Here is a 17213-nt window from a genome sequence, read left to right as displayed (position 1 = left end):
GTTATCAAGAAGGTGAAGAAGTCCAGTTGAGTGAGGCGCTGGTGCGCGTAACGATGGTGAAAGGTGAGCGCAATAATCAGAAGCCTGGTGACCTAGAGCGCCGGTGAGGGGGTATACGTGACACGTATAGTGTCCGGGCACCCCACCTTAAGCTATTTGACCATAGTAGAAGTCCAGCAACACTTCCTATAACCTAGATTTTGTTCTAACTAATCTGCTTTGTACAGATAATTGTGTATGTTACAATATGCATGTCCAATATGTAACACGTACTGCATTACTGCGACAATGTACAGGAAATGATGTATGGTGCAATATGTACAGTGCATTTGTAATGTATACAGACAGACCCATTGACTTTTTCCTCATTTCGTTACGTTAAAGCCTTATTCTAAAATTGATTAAATTAAAACATTTCGTCATCAATCTACACACAACACCCCATATATAAAAAAAACATACCTTATTTACAAAAGTATTTGGACCATTTGCTACGAGATTTGAAATTGAGCCCAGGTGCATCCTGTTTCCATTGATCATCCTTGAGCTGTTTCTACAACTTGGAGTCCACCTGTGTTCAATTCAATTGATTGGAAATGATTTGGAAAGGCACACACCTGTCTAGGTCCCACAGTTGACAGTACACGTCAGAGCAAAAACCAAGCGATGAGGTAGAAGGAATTGTCTCTAGAGCACCAAGACTGGATTGGGTCGAAGCACAGATCTGGGGAAGGGTATCAAAACATTTCTGCGGCATTGAAGGTACCCAAGAACACGCTTGTAGCATCATACCCAAGAAGACTTTAGGTTGTAATCGCTGCCAAAGGTGTTTCAACAAAGTACTGAGTAAAGGGGCTGAATAATTATGTAAATGTGCATTTTTGTAAAAATATATTTTTTAGCTTTGTCATTATATTGTATTGTGTGTAGATTGGTGAGGGGAAAACATCTATTTGATCTATTTTAGAATGAGGCTGTAACGTAACCAAATGTGTAAAGGCGTCTGAATTTTTTCCGAATGCACTGTATTTCCAATATGACAGGATGATAGCAGTGCAAGCTATGTTATGTGTGATATTGTGAGGTGCTATACAAATTTGACAGTGGCAAAACGGGGACTTCAAATAGGCCTATCGCATGTGAAGGGAACTGTAGCCTACTGTTCAGATGGGTTTAATGGAAACTGAAATCTGGACACTGACTATGTCTAACCTCTCTCACATAGCCTTTAAAATTAAAGGCTAACTTCTCGATGCAAATTTCTTTCAGTAAAATAATACACCAAATCTAGGCTACATTTTGGAACACCTGTGAGATAGGGGAATGAGTAGACAAATACAGTGGGTTGATCATTAGGAGCAGGAGTCAATAAGCTGTCATTACATACTTTGGAAACACAATTATCCAAACAACCCTTAGAGGCAAACCGATCACAAGGAGGTGGTTTGTTTTTTTCAAATTCATTGTCAGTATTACACATTATTTTGCTTTCCACCAGACACTGAGATTATTTGACCTTTCAGCAGGACAATAACTTAAAACAAGGCCAAATCTACACTGGAGTTGCTTACCAAGAAGACTGTTGACTGGTCGAGTTAAGGTTTGACTTAAATCTATGGCAAGACAAATAATTTGACAGAGCTTAAAACATTTTCAAAATAATAATGGGAAGATGTTGCACAATCCAAGTGTGGAAAGCTCTTAGAAAGCTCTTAGACTTACCCAGGAAGACTCACAGCTGTCATTGCTGCCAAAGGAGCTTCTATAAAGTATTGACTCAGGTGTGTGAAGAATCATGTAAATTAGCTATTTCTGTATTTAATTTTTGATACATTTGAAAACATTTCTAAAAACATGTTTTCACCTTGTCATTGTAGAGTATTGTGTGTAGATGGGTGGGGTCATTTTTTTTGGAATGCATTTTGAAATCAGGCTGGGGGCGGCAGCTAGCCTAGTGGTTAGAGCGTTGGACTAGTAACAACAAGGTTGCAAGATTGAATCCCCGAGCTGACAAGGTAAAAAATCTGTCGTTCTGCCCCTGAACAAGGCAGTTAACCCACTGTTCCTAGGCAGTCATTGAAAATAGGAATGTGTTCTTAACTGACTTGCCTAGTTAAATAAAAGGTAAAAAAAGAAAAGTGGATTAAGTCAAGGGGTATGAACACTTTCTGAAGGCACTATGTCTGTATCCTCATGTGGAAGACTGGGTTTGTACCCGGGTCATCTGTGAGCCACAAGAATGTGTTAGGCTTTAGATGAGTAGTCTATCATTAGCTCGCGCCCACGCACTCTCTCTCTCACACACACATCTGGGATGAGTCATCCTGTTATTTGCTAGAAAGAGTTTAGTCAATGTGACTCAAACATTGTGTATTTCACTGACTATATAAATCAGTATTGTGAATTTGAACATATTGCTAAAGACATCTGTTTGGTATTTCAGTTGTTACAGATATGCTGATAGGTGAAGCATCGCCACAACGCGTAATATTTTACTACGAACACTGCAGCAGAAGCAGACTCCTTCCTCTGCTACAGGGGTGCAACTTTAACTGGGAAAATGCCCCCCCCCCCCCCCCCACACACACACACACACACACACACACATTCTGAAATTGCATTTTTATCCCCCCAGTTTTATCATTGTACTGTGATACAAAAAGGGGCATTGGTGTGCTTTAGGAACATGTGGATACCTCCGAGCATGCGGACAGGCTGTGTGAAGGTCAAGCTTCCCAAAGGTTGGCTTATAGGAGAGATGGCACGGGGCAGATGAACAGAGGCACAAGACCTGTGACTTGCTTTGCTCTCTGGAGCAGGGCTCCTTTTGAAAGGAGGGATTACTGAGGTGGAGTAACTGAAACTGACAATACATTGTGTCTGTGACGCCTGCCGTTTGGTGAGACGCAGACCTGGTGGTGAAACTGGGAAGACATTGTCCTTTTTGAAGCAGTCTTTACCTGATAAAGCCATGTTAAAACATGGCAGTTATTCAGTGAGAGCTGCAGAACCCAATATGGTGTTTCAGATGCCAAGCTTATGGTCATTTTTCAACAGTGGGTAGGAGGGAGATTCCGAGATGTGTGCAGGAGTGCATGGGGCAAAGGAATGTTTAGTATCTGTGGGAAGAAAAAACCTGTCAATTGTAGGGGTGCCCATATTGCTGGGGATCAGAAGCGTCCAATGTGAGACAGGTTGAGATTGTCAGAAGGATCAGAAGGGGTCACATGCTGAGGCAGTTAAGAGAGTAGAGGATGATGGGTCAAGGGTGAGAAGTATGCCTTTGCCAATACAGAGTGATACGAATTTGTGCTTCAGTAAGGTTGGCTTTTTAGATTTCATTGCCGTAGTTATCAGCTGTACAGCAGAAATGGAAAGTGAATCATAGAAAATAGATGTTGTGGTGGCAGAAAAATAGATGTTTTACTACAGAAAAGTAAGGCTACAAGGTGTGTTGAACAAAGTGGGCCTGGTGTAGTATCAGGTAGAGTCAAAGTATTGGAACGGGATGGTTATTTTTAATAGTGGTATATAGGTTTAGTTGGTGGTGGAATTTTTTTCCTTTTCTTTGTGTATGTAACGTGATTGAACACACAGTAGGTGGCGGCATGCACAAACAAAATGTGCAAACGCCATGATACCAAAGAAGAAGAAACTTGAACAGAGGCAGCTGTGTGTGTAGTGCAGTGTTGCCATGTTTGCAGTTTTGCTGCCATTTTGGGCTACTTTAAAAACAATGTCGCGGGTGAAAATGTATTGGTTGTGGGTTTTTGGGCTATTTCTAAGTTGCACCATGGTATTTCTCTTAAATACACTACTGTTCAAAAGTTTGGGGTCACTTAAATGACCTTGTTTTTGAAAGAAAAGCACTTTTTTTTGTCCATTTTTAAAATGACATCGAATTGATCAGAAATACAGTGTAGACAATGTTGTAAATTACTATTGTAGCTGGAAACGGCAGATTTTTTAAATGTTGTATCTACATAGGCGTACCGAGGCCCATTATCAGCAACCATCACTCCTGTGTTCCAATGGCACATTGTGTTAGCTAATCCAAGTTAATCATTTTAAAAGGCTAATTGATCATAAGAACACCCTTTTGAAATTATGTTAGCACAGTTGAGTATCTGGAGCATCAGCATTTGTGGGTTCGATTACAGGCTCAAAATTGGCAGAAACAAATAACTTTCTTCTGAAACTGTCTATTCTTGTTCTGCGAAATGAAGGCTATTCCATGTGTGAAAATTCCAAGAAACTGAAGATATCATACAACGCTGTGTACTACTCCCCTCACAGAACAGCGCAAACTGTCTAACCAGAATAGAAAGAGGAGTGGGAGGCCCCGGTGCACAACTGAGCAAGAGGACAAGTATATTCGTGCTTCTACACCTGCATTGCTTGCTGTTTGGGGTTTTAGGCTGGGTTTCTGTACAGCACTTTGAGATACCAGCTGATGTACGAAGGGCTATAAAAATAAATTTGATTTGATATTCGTGTCTAGTTTGAGAAACAGAAGCCTTACAAGTCCTCAACTGGCAGCTAGCTTCATTAAATAGTACCCGCAAAACACCAGTCTCAACGTCAACAGTGAAGAGGCGACTCCAGGATGCTGGCCTTCTAGGCAGAGTTCCTCTGTCCAGTGTCTGTTCTTTTATCCATCTTAATATTTTATTTTTATTGGCCAATCTGAGATATTACTTTTTCTTTGCAACTCTGCCTATAAGGCCAGCATCCCGGATTTGCCTCTTCGCTGTTGATGTTGAGACTGGTGTTTTGCGGGTACTATTTAATGAAGCGGCTAAGTCTTGAGACAAGGCCAAGGACAAAGTCTACTTCTGGAGAAATCCAGATAAAGGCCCCGCTCCTCCTCTCCATGACAGACGCAGGAAGGAGGCCGCTTACTTCTATCCACCCCCATCTGACCAACACACTACAAACAGCGCCTCATCCGCTTCCAGTGCCAGTTTTTTTTTTATCCAACGAGAGACTGGGCCAACGGAAGGGCGGAGGTAGCCGAGGACACGCGCACCGACGAGATGCCGCACCCGACGAGGTAAGAAGAAACGACTACCAGAGGCAGAGGGGACCGTTCACACAGTCCCAGAACCCACGAGTCTGTGTCTTCAATTTATCAAGCAAGATATTGAGCCCTGCCCATGTCTCCTTGCTTAATAAAGGGTTTTCTTTTGTGCCCTCAACTCAGTGCAACGATTTCAATGACATGTCTAAGTTTAGAAACATCTGTTTAAGGGGATACTTTAGCTCCTCTAATCGTGATATTTCTACTGAACATGTAGGTTGCTCACCTGCACATACTCCGACTTCTTTTAGAAGCAAGAGTTATTTTATACCTCCAGCCAATCGCAATCACTCTATCGAGACATATTGCAGACTTGTTGAAAAAGATGTTGCTCATCTCCTTAAGAACAAACAGGAGTCCAAATCTTTCCATGATTTACCTAAGGATGAAAACCAAGCTTTGCTTGATTTACAATCCGATACGACAGTCCTTACCCGCCCTGCTAATAAGGGTGGGTCGGTTGTACTCATGGATATGACAGTTTATGTACATGAGTGTCATAGACAGCTGCTTGACAACACCTTTTACAAGAAACTCAGAAGTGACCCCACTTCCCAATTTCAGAACAGTATCTTTACTGTCCTAGATGGGTATTTAAGTTCTGGTCAGATAACCAAAACAGAACACAGCTTTTTGGCTATTCAACACCCTACAATTGCTACTTTTTATACTTTGCCGAAATGACACAAGAATGTTACAAAACCTCCAGGGCGTCCTATTGTAGCGGGCATTGATGCAGTAACGGCCCTTCTATCGACTTTTGACTTTTTTATTAGACCACTCGCACAACAGCTTTGTAAAGTACACCAGCAGTATGATCTCTATTATTGAATCTCTTGATCTTCTCCCTGATAATACCTTGTTAGTTACTTTTTATGTTGAGTCGTTATACACGAATTTCACACGAGGGCGATATTGAAGCTATGGAACATTTTCTTCTGCAACGTGACTCTAATGAACTACATTCCAGTGCATGCACTGGCTGAAATAGTACTCGCACACAACTACTTCATGTTTCTAAATTATTTCTTTATTCAGACGAAGGGTACTGCTATGGGATCCCCCATGGCTTCTAACTATGCTAATTTGTATGTGGGTTACATGGAGAAACAGTCCATTTTCAATCCTCAAATGTTTTCTTGCCTAACATCATTATTTGGAAACGGTATATTGATATTTTTGTTCTATGGAGGGGTGATGCAAAAGAGCTCTTAACTGTTGTTCTGAGCATCTGAGATTTACTATGCAATCTGACACACGTCAAATCAGTTTCCTTGATTTTCTGATATTGTGTGAGGATAATGTTCTATACACTGATCTTTACAGGACACCTACAGATCGTAACATTTGAGGGCTGATAGTAGTCACCCGCTTCACTTGAAAAACAGTTTGATCTATAGCCAATTCTGTCGAATCAAAAGAACAAAAAAACAATCAGATTTCAACAGAAATATGGCAGAGACGCAAATAAATTTCAAGGAGAGGGGGTACAAAAATGGTCAGATTAATACTGCCATTTGAGAAACCGAAACAAAATCTTTTTCAAGAACAGTCTCGCAAAAATAACCATTATTGCTTTCTAACTACCCGCTATTCAAAGTGCTCTGAACAAATTATGGGAATCGTTCACAAACATTGCCACATTCTAAGATCCGATGACAGTATCGGTAATGTGTTTTCGGACCCTCCCTTGGTCGTATTCTCGCGGGGCAGAAATTTCAGAGATCAACTGGTAAACTCTGATTTACCACCCCAACGTCTATTTGCGCCCCACCTGGATGGAGACTACACGTCTAATGTCATGAATTGTATACAGTTGAAGTCGGAAGTTCACATACACCTTCGCCAAATACATTTAAACTCAGTTTTTCCACAATTCCTGACATTTAATCCTAGTAAAGATTCCCTGTCGTAGGTCAGTTAGGATCAACACTTTATTTTAAGAATGTGAAAAGTCTGAATAATAGTAGCGAGTGATTTTATTTCATCACATTCCCAGTGGGTCAAAAGTTTACATGCTCTCAATTAGTATTTGGTAGCATTGCCTTAATTGTTGAACTTGGGTCAAACGTTTCGGGTAGCCTTCCACAAGTAAATTGGGTGAATTTTGGCCCATTCCTCCTGACAGGGCTGGTGTAACTGAGTCAGGTTTCTAGGCCTTTTTGCTCGTGCACGTTTTTTTCAGTTCTGCCCACAAATTTCTATAGGATTGAGGTCAGGGCTTTGTGATGGCCACTCCAATACCTTGACTTTGTTGTCCTTAAGCTATTTTGCCACAACTTTGGAAGTATGCTTGGGGTCATTGTCCATTTGGAAGACCCATTTGTGACCAAGCTTTAACTTCCTGACTGATGTCTTGATGATGCTTCAATATATCCACATCATTTTCTGTCCTCATGATGCCGTCTATTTTGTGAAGTGCACTTGTCCCTCATGCAGCAAATCACCCCCACAACATGATGCTGCCACCCACATGCTTCAGGGTTGGGATGGTGTTCTTTGGCTTGCAAGCCTCCCCCTTTTTCCTCCAAACATAACAATGGTCATTATGACCAAACAGTTATATTTTTGTTTCATCAGACCAGAGAATATTTCTCCAAAAAGTATGATCTTTGTCCCCATGTGCAGTTGCAAACCATAGTCTTTTTTTAATGGCGGTTTTGGAGCAGTGGCTTCTTCCTTGCTGAGCGGCCTTTCAGGTTATGTCAATATAGTTTTACTGTGGATATAAATACTTTTGTACCCGTTTCCTCCAGCATCTTCACAAGGTCCTTTGCTGTTGTTCTGGGATTGATTTGCACTTTTCGCACCAAAGTACGTTCATCTCTAGGAGACAGAACGCGTCTCCTTCCTGAGCGGTATGACGGCTGCGTGGTCCCATGGTGTTTATACTTGCGTACTGTTGTTTGTACAGGTGAACGTGGTGCCTTCAGGCGTTTGGAAATTGCTCCCAAGGATGAACCAGACCAGACTCTACAAAAAAATTCTGAGGTCTTGGCTGACTTCTTTTCATTTTCCCATAATGTCAAGCAAAGAGGCCTTGAAGATAGGCCTTGAAATACATCCACAGGTACACCTCCAATTGACTCAAATTATGTCAATTAGCCTATCAGAAGCTTCTAAAGCCATGACATCATTTTTTCTGGGATTTTCCAAGCTGTTTAAAGGCATAGTCAACTTAGTGTATGTAAACTTCTGACCCACTGGAATTGTGATACAGTGAATTATAAGTGAAATAATCCGTCTGTAAACAATTGTTGGAATAATTACTTGTGTCATGCACAAAGTAGATGTCCTAACTGACTTGCCAAAACTATAGTTTGTTAACAAGACATTTGTGGAGTGGTTGAAACACTTAGGTTGGAGTCATTAAAACTTGTTTATGTAAACTTCCGACTTCAACTGTGTGTGAAAAAATAAACTGCTCAAAAAAATAAAGGGAACACTTAAACAACACAATATAACTCACACTTCTGTGAAATCAAACTGTCCACTTAGGAAGCAACACTGATTGACAATCAATTTCACATGCTGTTGTGCAAATGGAAACGACAACAGGTGGAAATTATAGGCAATTAGCAAGATACCCCCAATAAAGGAGTGGTTCTGCAGGTGGGGACCATAGACCACTTCTCAGTTCCTATGCTTGCTGGCTGATGTTTTGGTCACTTTTGAATGCTGGCGGTGCTTTCACTCTAGTGGTAGCATGAGACGGAGTCTACAACCCACACAAGTGGCTCAGGTAGTGCAGCACATCCAGGATGGAACATCAATGCGAGCTGTGGCAAGAAGGTTTGCTGTGTCTGTCAGCGTAGTGTCCAGAGCATGGAGGCGCTACCAGGAGACAGGCCAGTACATCAGGAGACACGGAGGAGGCCGTAGGAGGGCAACAACCCAGCAGCAGGACCGCTACCTCCGCCTTTGTGCAAGGAGGAGCAGGAGGAGCACTACCAGAGCCCTGCAAAATGACCTCCAGCAGGCCACAAATGTGCATGTGTCTGCTCAAACGGTCAGAAACAGACTCCATGAGGGTGGTATGAGGGCCCGACGTCCACAGGTGGGGGTTGTGCTTACAGCCCAACACCGTGCAGGACGTTTTTCATTTGCCAGAGAACACCAAGATTGGCAAATTCGCCACTGGCGCCCTGTGCTCTTCACAGATGAAAGCAGGTTCACACTGAGCACATATGACAGACGTGACAGTCTGGAGACGCAGTGGAGAACGTTCTGCTGCCTGCAACATCCTCCAGCATGACCGGTTTCGCGTGGGTCAGTCATGGTGTTGGGTGGCATTTCTTTGGGGGGCCGCACAGCCCTCCATGTGCTCGCCAGAGGTAGCCTGACTGCCATTAGGTACCGAGATGAGATCCTCAGACCCCTTGTGAGACGATATGCTGTTGCGGTTGGCCCTGGGTTCCTCCTAATGCAAGACAATGCTAGACCTCATGTGGCTGGAGTGTGTCAGCAGTTCCTGCAAGAGGAAAGCATTGATGCTATGGACTGGCCCGCTCGTTCCCCAGACCTGAATCCAATTGAGCACATCTGGGACATCATGTCTCGCTCCATCCACCACAGACTGTCCAGGAGTTGGCAGATGCTTTAGTCCAGGTCTGGGAGGAGATCCCTCAGGAGACCATCCGCCACCTCATCAGGAGCATGCCCAGGGAGGTCATACAGTCACGTGGAGGCCACACACACTACTGAGCCTCATTTTGACTTGTTTTAAGGACATTACATCAAAGTTGGATCAGCCTGTAGTGTGGTTTTCCACTTTAAATCCAGACCTCCTTGGGTTGATAAATTTGATTTCCATTGATAATTTTTGTGTGATTTTGTTGTCAGTACATTCAACTATGTAAAGAAAAAAGTATTTAATAAGAATATTTCATTCATTCAGATCTAGGATGTGTTAATTTAGTGTTCCCTTTATTTTTTTGAGCAGTATATATATATATATATATATATATATATATATATATATACATACATACATACATACATACATACATACATACATACATACATACATACATACATACATACATACATACATACATACATACATACATACATACATACACTGCGTATTGGTCCAAGTGGCGGCGGCTGGCGTTCTGACCTGTGTCATGCTGTGTGGAGGCTAGGGGCTTCTGTCACCCATGATGGAACATCTCATCCAGGACAACCCTCTTTGTGTATCAGATGGGTGAAACTGTGGCAACACTGGCCCGAGGCTGCATGGGAAAGTTGTTGCTCTGGACTGTGTTGACTACTCTGTCTCCCATCCCATGTACCAGAATGCTGCTATTGGCGAGGACATACTCACCTTTACCGTTAAGGAGTGGCTACAGGTTCTACCAACAAAATACTCTAGCCCACTGGTACCGTTAAGGAGTGGCTACAGGTTCTACCAACAAAACACACTCTAGCCCACTGGTACCGTTAAGGAGTGGCTACAGGTTCTACCAACAAAATACTCTAGCCCACTGGTACCGTTAAGGAGTGGCTACAGGTTCTACCAACAAAACACACTCTAGCCCACTGGTACCGTTAAGGAGTGGCTACAGGTTCTACCAACAGAACACACTCTAGCCCACTGGTACCGTTAAGGAGTGGCTACAGGTTCTAGCCCACAGGTACTGTGGAAACCATGATCTGTTCTGTATCTTACACACGGAGTTAAATGTAATGGAGTCTGTCGCACATGTTAAAGGTTGACATTCGTACAAAGACCTGGACATTGCAAGACATGACGGCTTTGTCAACCTGGTAGCTACTGAGAAGAGACCGGTGGTCTCACCAACAGAACACGTACACAAACATTTATTTTGTCAGGGGAACCTGGTTTGATATACAGTAGTTGATACAGAGCTTTCTTGTATTCTGAATAAATCCAATATTGTTGTGGGGGGGGATGCCAGAGGGAGGTGCTGCTTGTGGAAGTGGGCTTCTCATTTGACTATTACATGGAGTAGAATTTTGTAGACAAGGTCCTCAAATATCATCCCCTTATATCACGCCTAGACAGCCTGGGATACAGATACAGGTTGGTGGCACTTACTGTAGGTGGCCTCCAGATTGCAGGTCTGCCTATGACCAGAGCAAGGCAGCTGGCTAGGTACTGCTCTGTTTCGGCGGTTATGGGCAGCAGTAGTTTTGTGGAAGAGAACGTGCTTTTTTGTTCCCGTGAGTGTCCTTGTGTCAACGACCCTTGAAATGGTTGGGTTCTTTGTAATGTGATTGGTGGATTCAATAAAGTATTAGCAGAGATAAGGATGTAATGAGTGTCTGGTCTGTGGAATGGGGCAGATTTCTATGAAAGTCTCAGAGGAAAGTGTCATCTCTCCGTATGCATATGTCTGTAAACCTTTACATATAGCAGTTGTTCTATATCTATATTAAGCTCTTATCTTTGGGTTCAGGATTTTCCACACCTTGAGCAAAATCAATTACTCCTAAAAATGTGTATCTATTTACTTTATGCCAAAGCTGGGTGTTAGGCCAAGATAGAGCTGTACATTTACTGCTATAACCTCTTTCTCCTCACCTCCTGGCTCTTAGCACAGTGAAATTGTTTACATACTGATAGACTGCAACCTACTATTGTGTATTTCTGTCTATTTTGAATTTTACTCCCTGACTCCTAATCTACCGATAACTTTGCTTGTTTGTTATCACTGCAACAACACCATGGTATGTTTGTGTCAACTTTCTGTTATTTAAGCTATTTTACCCTAATTTACGATTGTAATTTCAACAAAAGATTAGATTGGGTATGACCAATCTTTTTGAGGTCAAGGCGAGGACAACAACAACTGCTTCAACATAATACCATGACATCATATTCCTGCATGCAGCCCACATTTGATGATGAGTATCCTCACACAGTTGTGATTGCTTGAGCTGGTATAGGGTGATGTGGTGCTGAGGTCTCTAAAGATTACATTCCTTAAGTTAAAGAGTCAAAGAACTGAACAGTGCTGGAGAACGGATGTTCCACTTCCAGGCAAACACAAGGGAGAAAAAAAATGGTGGAGGAGAAGTTAAGGGGGAATCCCCTGAAGCACTGTTGTAACACAGACTTAAAGTAAGATACTCCAAATAAAACATACAAGCCAAATATTCATATGAAACTGTCTGGAAATGAACACATTTAAAATAATTGGGGTAATTGTTGAATAACTTAGACTTTCATGACTTTTTATTCATGAAAGAAACATGCTTATTTGTGATCAACACAATTCTATTAATGGGTGTAGATACATTATACTGTGTAAACCAACTTTTCTCACATTTTAAGAAATTATCATATGCAAAACATTTTCTGAATTAAAACCATGGCCAGTTCAGCTAGCTGACCAGTAAACTTGGCAGTGCATGAAACACATGTAGTGACTTTGCACTTTTTCTTCATATTTACAGCCCCACCCCCAGCCACATGTTCTGCCACAGCTACAGTAGTAGGTGCAGCAGAAAACAACATACCATGGCAGCGTGCTACTACACTCAGTGGTGATTTTCGAATGTAAATCTTGCCCTGAAGTCAAGTTGTCACAGTTTCGAGTTAAGTTGTTTTGAGCGCGGCACAAATCATGTTTCATTGGCAGCATGGCCAATGTCGAATGTTTATCATTTTAATCTTGGAAATGAGCCCCTTAATCCCAGATTTGGGACCGCACAGCCACTGTCACTGATTCCTTCCAAACCACTCATTGTTGAATTTGCGATTATCCAACTTGTGTAATGTTTATGTCCAATGGCTGATGAGTACGGATACATTTTATCTATAATTTCTCTTCATTATTTCTCTTCATATGACAAGGATTAAAAAGGTTTTGCCAGTAGATTGTCGACTTGATTCATGACGATGACTGCTAGCTAAGATCAGTCCAATCAAAGCTACTGTACATATAACGTGATTTGACATCATTTTATCTGTGGCCAATGACCTTGAGTCTTCTTGGATGGGCACTTCTAATGAAACTCTATGGCAGCACCCTTAGACTTGGCGGTGATGTAGTGTCCCCATGAGTGACAGAACACTGAGCCAATCACAGCGCAACGCTCTGTATTTTCTGATGGCTTGCCCCACCACCACAGAAAGCATTGAGCTAGACTGAAACACCTGCTTTTTGGAGCTGCCCTTACTCAAGAAAACAAAAAAGAGACCATGTTTTCATGCGGTTTTATTAACTCAATGATATATATTTTTTACATTGTTTGGAAACTGATATGTGACATGTATTAATGCCAAAATAACATGAAAAAAGGCAAGCCCTTTTGTTACTAAATATATAGTTGACCTTCTCCAGTGAGCCAAACAATCTGGACAGGAGTGCAGTTAAAGAAATGCACGCATTTGAGGTAACGTAAGGTGACGATGAGTCATTGTCAAACTCATTTTTGGTCAAACAAGACTGAAAGAAGAGAGAGTGGTGGATAAATCAGAATTAGTTGGGTAACAAGTAATTAAGATGTCTTATCTGCATAATATTCTTATGTGATATACTTTTTATTAGAATGTATTTCTAATGACTCTGGTGTTGGCAGTTGCATTTCTTCCCTCAGCTGGAGCACAGTCAGTTGGGACCCAGAGAGGGGAGAGGTCAGGCTTGTCTTTTACATGTCTCTGGCGCTATGCAGAATATCAGAAAAGGAAGAGGACAGGAGGGAACATTGGCTTCATATGTGTCTTTACCTATTCTTAAACCATGTGAAGGGATGGCATGAGTACCTTTTGAATTTTGTTCAAACAAGACTTCCTGTCCACAAATATTTGAACTCATCAGTCTCTCCCGAACTGTGGACATGATGGTGTGGTTTAAACTGTAAAATTGAAGTATTCTGCAATTACATAACTCCATTTGGGGTGTTTCCAAAGTAGCCTTCAACTGCACAGTTCAAATACCATCTATTCTGATCAAAAATATAAATGCAACATGTCAATTGTTGGTCCCATGTTTTATGAGCTGAAAAAGATCCTAGAAATGTTCCGTATGCACGAAAAGCTTATTTCTTTCCCTGTCAGTGACCATTTCTTCTCTGTCAGTGTGCTGGGGACAATAAAAGGCCACTCTAAAATGTGCGGTTTTGTCACACAACACAATGCCATAGATGTCTCAAGTTTTGAGGGAGCATGCAATTGGCATGCTGACTGCAGGAATGTCCACTAGAGCTGTTGCCAGATAATTAAATGTTAATTTCTCTACCATAAGCCGCCTCCAACTTTGTTTTAGAGACCTCACAACCACCGACCACGTGTAACCATGCCAGTCCAGGACCTCCACATCCGGCTTCTTCACCTGCGGGATCGTATGAGACCAGCCACCTGGACTGCTGATGAAAATGTGGGTTTGCACAACTGAATAATGTCTGCACAAATCGTCAGAAACCATCTCAGTGAAGCTAATCTGCATGCCCGTCGTCCTCACCAGGGTCTTGACCTGACTGCAGTTTGGCGTCGTAAACAACTTAAGTGGGCAAACGCTCACCTTTGATGGCCACTGGAGAAGTGTGCTCTTCATGGTTGAATCCCGGTATGGCGTTTGTGTGGGCGAGCGGTTTACTAATGTCAACGTTGTGAATAGAGTGCCCCATGGTGGTGGGGGAGTTATGGTATGGGCAGGCATAAGCTACAGACAATGAACACAATTGTATTTTATCGATGGCCATTTGAATGCAAAGAGATCATGATGAGATCCTGAGGCCCATTGTCGTGCCATTCATCCGCCACCATCATCACATCATGTTTCAGCATGATAATGCACGGCCCCATGTTGCACGGATTTGTACACAATTCCTGGATGCTGAAAATTCAGTTCTTCCATGGCCTGCATACTCACCAGACATGTCACTCATTGAGCGTGTTTGGATGCTCTGGATCGATGTGTACAACAGCGTGTTCCAGTTCCCACCAATGTCCAGCAACTTCACACAGCCATTGAGGAGTCGGACAACATTCCACAGGCCACAATCAACAGCCTGATCAACTCTATGTGAAGGAGATGTGTCGTGCTGCATGAGACAAATGGTGGTCACACCAGATACTGACTGGTTTTCTGATCCACACCCGTACCTTTTTTTCAAGGTATCTGTGACCAACAAATACATATGCGTATTCCCAGTCGTTCGAAATCCGTAGATTAGTGCCTAATGAATTTATAAAAATGGACAGATTTTCCTTATATTGTGTTTTTATATTCTTGTTCAGTGTATCTACATGGGTGTGGCCAGTACTCCTACTCATTATTTTTCTCAGATGCACCTCATGTGCTGTGGTGTCTGACAGCCTGACTGATTATAATCGGATCCAACAGAATTTGTGTTTTGTAAGAGACATTTCATATGGGTGCAATTAAGTGCATTTTCTGTTTAATAGCTTTATAAACAAGTGGAGTAATTGCAGATAGTTTCAGGTATGCCCCCCCCCCCCCCTCCTCTTTACACCCTGTTATCTTGTCTCCCTTCTGTTTATAGTAGCTCATGTTGAGGAAGAGAGGAGGAGGAGGAGAGTGGCGCGTGACTGCTGAGAATGTCCAGCTAGTGTGTCTGAGCATTTCCCCTCGACTCTGCCCTCTGTGTCCATGGTAACCAGACGAATTCAGAATTCACACCATGCAGGCATGTTTCTATACTGTAAGCTGCTGCTGTGTTACAGTGGAGGAACCAGTTCAGTTGCAAAGCTGCTTATTCATCCCCTGGAGGTGAATTATTTTATTACAACTAGTCTGACACTCCTAACCCTCCTTATCTTTAGCACGTATTGATTATCTATAGCAGGGCACTTTTGTTTCAGCAGCTTTATGCTTCAAACTAATCATGGCCTAGATTGAAGACCATTTAATATTCAGTTGATGAGTCAAATCAGTTGTGTTATAGATTGTGTATCTAAGCAGCCCATACATATATTTATGCATAACTGAGAAAATAGTACGGTGTCAATGGTGTAAACAGGAAAGGTGATTGGTTGAGAGGGTAGGAGAACTAGCCCAAGGTGGCTGAATGCTTAGAGGTAACGTCGGCTGAGAACATATCAGAACACACGTTTTACCCACCGGGGCATAGACTGAAGGGGTTTTACTGGTCAAAGCTGTGGAACTGTGAGTCTATTCATAGGTAGTTTCATATTGATGTTATGAATTTATCAATGATCATTCTTCCCTGACTCAAATGGGCCCCTCACTGATGTCTTACAGCCGTTGCTCTGCCTCTGTCCATGTTCACATGGTCATTATGGTTAGGTGATCCCTACTTCGTGATGGGTAAATGTCCTCCTCAGAAGTCAGTTACAAACCCTTCTGCTGATTCTAAGTAGTCCTGGCACGGACATTCTAGCACCTGCAATTCAATACTGAAATTGAATAGGAGTGGCATGCCCCATCTTTTCTTATGCCAGTCTCCATGTATCCAATGGTATCCTAAGGGCCAACAAGAATCCAAGTGCCAGGCCAGTGGACAGAAATACTAACGTGACGTTACACAGACCGTAATGTTTTTAAAATGTTTTCCACTATAATCACTGTTCTACACTTCATGCGGTGACAACCGCAGTTTGGTGTATTTTAAATGTTTTATATAACACATTCTAAGGTGTCCAATCAAAAACGCATCTTTTGAACAATGGGTAAAATGTCAATTGTGTTGATACTCCTCTACGAAAACAAATGGTCCAAAACCTCAGTTAAATTTTTTTTTAAAGTCAGTTAAGAACAAATTCTTATTTACAATGACGGCCAAACCCGGACGACGCTGGGCCAATTGGAATCACAATCACAGCCGGATGTGATTCAGCCTGGATTCGAACCAGGGACTGTAGTGTGTCGCCTCTTGCACTGAGATGCAGTGCCTTCGACCGCTGCGCCACTCGGGAGCCCATGTCTCATATCATAATCCGTTCAATAGTTATTAAAGAATTTTACCCTTGTAATGGGGTGATGTCATACAGATTACTGACAGGATACTAACTTTTAATCAAAGGGGAATTGTGGGAATTTAATTGGCGTTGATCGTCATTCATTACTAATGCCTGATGTGTTTATACATTCCTGTCACGTTAACTGATTTGGAAGGTGGCTGCATGTCCTGGAATAATGTCACGTCTTCTTCAGCTCTGTATTGTCCAAGTCTTATTTTT

The sequence above is a fragment of the Oncorhynchus mykiss genome, chromosome 28 (genome assembly GCF_013265735.2).
Source record: "Oncorhynchus mykiss isolate Arlee chromosome 28, USDA_OmykA_1.1, whole genome shotgun sequence".
Taxonomy (NCBI): domain Eukaryota; kingdom Metazoa; phylum Chordata; class Actinopteri; order Salmoniformes; family Salmonidae; genus Oncorhynchus; species Oncorhynchus mykiss.
The sequence above is the reverse complement of the archived record's forward strand: the minus strand, read 5'-3'. Positions refer to the sequence as shown.